A 6000-nucleotide genomic window follows, 5' to 3' on the forward strand; every position below is an offset into this window, starting at 1 on the left:
TATTTGACTGTGTTCGAGAATTCAATGGGTTGCATACTGGGGCAACATGACGAGTCCGGAAAGAAAGAAAAGGCGATCTACTACCTCAGCAAAAAGTTCACTGAATATGAGGCAAAGTATTCGTCCATAGAAAAATACTATTGCGCTCTGGTTTGGGTAGCTCGGAGACTCAGGCAATATATGTTGTATCATACGACATGGCTAATTTCAAAGTTGGACCCAATAAAGTACATGATGGAATCACCTGCACTCTCAGGAAGAATGGCATGATGGCAGATCTTACTATCAGAATATGATATCGTCTATGTGAGCCAAAAGTCGATAAAAGGGAGCACAATAGCTGACTTCTTAACAACTCGAACAACGGAGGAATACGAGCCATTGAGATTTGATTTCCCAGATGAAGACTTGATGTGCATTACAGAAAAAGAATGTGAGTCATCAAAAGAAAAGTCATGGAAGATGAGCTTTGATGGTGCATCGAATGCATTGGGGCATGGGATTGGAGCAGTCTTAGTATCACCAGAAGGAAACCATTACCCACTCACTGCCAGGCTGAACTTTTTCTGTACCAATAACATAGCAGAATATGAGGCTTGTATCATGGGACTTCTGTAACAGCCTAATTTAGACCCTAATCGGAACGGTGGTTTCGGGACCATGAATCCGAGTAAGAAAAATATTTTAAAATTATTTTCTATGTTTACCATGTGTGAATTTATATATGTGAAACTTTCGTGTTTTAATTTTGTTGTTTGAGTGGCCGATTTAATAAAAGGGCTTAATTGCATAAAATGTAAAATTTGCATGCTAATTGTTAAAGTGCCTAATTGCTTTGTTCTTTTAATGTGGAGTACTTATAATGCAATTATACCATTGAAATTGGCATGGACACATTCGGTCACTAGTTAGTGGGTGGAAATAATATTATAATAATATTAAAGTTATAATATAAGTAATAATATGTATATATTATAACATAAATTAAAAACAACCATGCATGTTCTTTATTATTGCCGAAACTAAAGAAAATAAGAAAGAAAAGAAAGCTTTAAGGGTTCGGCAACTTATTAAGCTCAATCAAGGTATGTAATTAGCTCGTTTTTTGATAATTTTTACGTTTTTGAGATCGTTGTTAAGTTATCTACAAGACCCATGCTAGAATTTCTAATTTTGATGAATGTTTTAAGTTATGCCATTGATGAATATTTGTGTTTTGAGATGTTTGATAATGAGATATTAAAAATATGTTTTAGATTATCATGTTTTGTATTGGAGTTTTTAATGATTTTGAGTAATTAGGACTAAATTGTGAAAATAATAAATTGAGGGACTAAAATGTGAAATAAATGAAATAAATGGACTAGAATGAGAATAAGGAATATTCGGCCTAACAATGTTGTTGTGAGATTTTGCATATTTTGTGTTTTATGCAATATGGACTAAATTGTGAAAAATGTGAAATATTAGGGGTAAAAATTGAAATTTGCCCATTTGTGTGTTTTTGGATGAATTTGGTTGAATATTTGATTTGATAAATTTAATTTATATTAATTTAGATCAAGAAAAGAGAAAATCGAATTTAGATCGGGGAAAAAGTAAAGTTGTTGACTAGCCGATCCGTACCGGTTTTTCATAGTCCGAGGTAAGTCTTTAAGCAATTAAATATCATTTTTTTATGACTTAGTTTAATATGCTGTTTGGAATCTATTGATTCATAAAAGAGCTAGTCGAATGTGTTTGAGCATAGAAATATTATATTTGAGTTTAATTCGACAGAGTTATATCATTTAAAAGTTTGTATGATCTATATGGAATATATGGAGTTTTTGTTATATGAATTGTGTCCGAGACAGCATTATAATAGGGATATTCGGGCTTTCAGCCTAGCAAGCTTTATGCTGGAGAATGTAATCGGGCTTTATGCCTAGCAGGTTATTGCTGGTGAATAATATCAGACTTTGAGTCTAGCAGGCCTTGTGCCGGTGTGTGATTTAGGTTTATGCCTAGCAGGTTTTATACCGGTGATTTATTTTCAAGCCTATGCTTATAAGATTACGAGTTGAGGTGGAAATTGATCAAGTAAATTGAGCTAAATGATCTTGTATTTATTCGGCCACATAGGTATGTACATATGTGACGTTATATTGAATCTTGAATATTTGACCATGAAGGTATGCACAAAAGTGATATTATATTTGAATTTGTATATTCAGCCATATGAGTAAGTACTTAGGTGATGTTAAATTTGATCTTGCATATTTGGCCATATAGGTATGCACATTTGTGATATTATCTTTGATTCTCTATAATCGACTCAATGAGTGATGTTGGCTTATAAAGTTGAGTTTGATTCACGAGTATATATATACATATTTGAATGTAAACATATTTGAGATAATGTTATTTTGAGAATGAAAAGTTGAATAACATTATGCTAAATGTGAATTGTTGGCATTCGGCCAAGGTAACCCTTTTGTGTAAAAGTATAAGTTAGAAATAAATAAAAGAGATGATATGATCGAGATAATGTACAACATCAATGTTTTAATTTGGTTAATTTTTAATGTTTGATTATTATTTTAAATGTTAAAATTGCTTATGACTTATTAAGCTAAGTTAGCTTACTCTGTGTATGTCTTTGTTACTCTGTTTTATAGATTTTGTTGTAAGTTACGAGCTCGGGGATCGTCAGAAAAGTCATCCACGCTATCGCCAACCTTCGGTACTTTTAAAAGTCTATTTTCAAACTTATGGCATGTATAGGCTAATATGTATTTTGTTCGACCTTGAATATGTATAACTTTAGCCATGCGAAAATGGCTTAATTTTCATGATAGATTCGTTCATAATTGGATATGGTTTGAGCTTACTTTTAGTTGATGTGTTATAAATTATATGTGAATGAAGTATGTGATATATGTGGTATGTTTTAAAATGGTTAATTGATGTTAGTAAATTTGAAAGTGGATTGATGTAATGATCACTATATATATAGATTTCAGATATAATTATTTGTTCGGTTTAGGTTTTTAGTTTGAGTAAAATATATTTGAATAATGAGTTTAGAAAATGTAATTTATAAGATGTTTATACATGTTTTCATATGTGAATATATATTTGTTAATGAAAATGTGATTATTCGAAAGGTATAGATTCGGTTGAATTTTGAGGTATGATTTGTAAATGCAATATGATAAATAAAGAATGTTTATTACTTAATTAGTTATATGCTTAATATAATTATGAGTATGACTTATATGAATAAGTGAATGTTTGGAATTTTGTTTTTGTTCAGTAACGCCTCGTGACCCTAGTCCGGCGACGGGTACGGGTTAGGGTGTTACAACTTCGTGCAGCAATTGGACAAAACATCAAAACTTTAAGGTATACGGAGACTCAACCTTGGTGATATACCAAATCCGTGGAGATTGGGAAGTGAGAGATTCGAAACTGGTCAAATGCAGTGATCTAGTAGCAGAGCTGATTAAAGAATTCGAAGAAATAACTTTTAATTATCTCCCACGAGAAGAAAACCAATTGGCTGATGCCCTGGCCACTTTGGCTTCAATGTTCAAAGCAAACAGAGAAACAGAAATAATGCCTCTTCAAATGAGCATATATGAAGTCCCTGCACATTGTTTCAGCATTGAAAAAGAGTTAGATGGACGGCCATGGTTCCATGATATCTTAGAATATGTCAAGAACCAAAAGTATCCCGAACAAGCAAATGAGAATGACAAACGAACAATCAGAAGAATGGCAGCGGGATTTGTTCTTGATGGGAACATCCTGTAAAAAAGAGGAAAAGATCAAGTGCTCTTGAGATGCGTAGATGCTGTTGAAGCCAGAAAAATACTTGAAGATGTCCACGAGGGAATTTGTGGGACACATGCCAATGGTTTCACTATGGCCAGGAAGATTATGAGACTCGGTTACTACTGGCTGACGATGGAAAGCGACTGCATTAGTTTTGCGAGAAAATGCCACAAATGTCAAATTTATGGCGATAAGATTCATGTAGCCCCTTCGCCCCTTCATGTCATGACTTCTCCATGGCCCTTTTCTATGTGGGGCATGGATGTTATAGGGCCAATTTCCCCAAAAGCTTCTAATGGACACCGGTTCATTTTTGTGGTTATTGATTACTTCACAAAATGGATAGAAGCTGCTTCATTTGCCAATGTGAAAAAGACTGCAGTTTGTAGATTTTTTAAAAAGGAAATCATTTGTCGATATGGTTTGCCTGAGAGAATCATTTCAGATAACACATTGAATCTGAATAACAAAATGATGAAGGAAGTGTGTGAGCAGTTTCAAATAAAGCATCATAACTCGTCACCCTATCGCCCAAAAATGAACGGAGCTGTTGAAGCAGCCAACAATAATATTAAGAAGATTATTGGGAAAATGACCGAGACATATAAAGATTGGCACAAGAAGCTACCATTTGCTTTGTATGCATATCGTACATCTGTGCGGACATCTACGGGAGCAACTCCTTTCTCTCTGGTATATGGAATGGAAGCTGTGCTACCTATCGAGGTTGAGATCCCCTCTCTATGAGTCTTAATGGAATCGAAACTAGAAGAAGCAGAATGGGTTCGAGCTCGATATGATCAATTAAACCTCATCGAATAAAAAAATCTAAAGGCAATTTGTCACGAACAGATGTACCAGAAGAGAATGATCGCGGCCCATGACAAGAAAGTACGGCCAAGAGAATTCCACGAAGGAGAACTTGTGCTGAGAAAGATTCTCCCAATACAAAAGGACTTCCAAGGAAAATGGGCCCCAAATTGGGAAGGACTATACGCCGTAAAGAAAGCATTCTCGGGTGGAGCTTTGATTCTCACTGAGATGGATGGGAAGGAGTTACCGAATCCAGTGAATTCAGATGCTGTGAAGAAATATTATGCTTAAAAAAGGAAAATCAAGATGAAAACCCGAAAAAGGGCATCTTAAAAAAAAGAGAGAAAAGAAAAGAAAAAAAGAAAAAGAGAGAGGGATCAAGGTGAAAACCCGAAAAGGACGTCTTGATTAACATAAAAGATTAGGATGAAAACCCTAAAGGGCATTCTAATGAAGCAAGCACTAGCTTAAAAAGCAAGCCGTTTTGAACGGTGGGTCAAACAGAGAGACTACAGTATTTGAAGCATTTCTGAAAACTTGAAATCTCTTACGCAAGAAAGTCATGCTCGAAAAGATTCTTGATTGAGGAATGTGGAAGAGTTCATGCGTTGAATAACTAGAGCATTTGTATTTGTTGAAATGCGATCCTCTTTCTCTTTATGACACTTTTTTTTACTATCATTGATTAACTTTCTTTGTTTGCTACATTTGAAATGAATAAATGTAAGGTATCCTTTTGTCCCTACCTGACCATTTTCATGCATCTCATTATGTGGTTCATTTACATGATAAATAGTGAAATGACATACTCTAAACAAAAGAAGTGCTAAGCATTACCCGGACAAGAATTTGATAAGTACAAGAGCCTCAAAGCAAGGACAAAGTTCAACTAGGGGCAAAAGAGCGATATCTGAGAAACGCAGATTAGTCGTGAAGCTAGAGGATGGGTACAGGGCCTGAAGAGAAAGTCAAGAGTCAAAGCAATGAACGCAGATCATCAAAAATCATGACGGAAAAGGACATATGACAAGCAAGCCCAAGGCACATAGCATGATCATGTAGGCATAAAGGCATTTAAGGCAAACATGTGCATTTCATGATAACATCATGCATGACATATACATGTATTTCAGCAGAACAAGAGATTTCGATGATAGCTGTACTGAATCAAAGGAAAGGACACCTGAGTTCCACCAGATGACATCTTTTGGTATTTTGATGTTTTTATTTCTATCTTTCAAAAAAATCAACTCATATTGCGAGAGGTGAGTTGGGCCTCAGGTCACACGCTGAGGTATTTTCAATTTCCGTTTTTTCAATTTATGCTTTTCAAAAATCAACTCATATTACGAGAGGTGAGCTGAGCCT

The sequence above is a fragment of the Gossypium hirsutum genome, chromosome A04 (assembly GCF_007990345.1).
Source record: "Gossypium hirsutum isolate 1008001.06 chromosome A04, Gossypium_hirsutum_v2.1, whole genome shotgun sequence".
Lineage (NCBI taxonomy): Eukaryota > Viridiplantae > Streptophyta > Magnoliopsida > Malvales > Malvaceae > Gossypium > Gossypium hirsutum.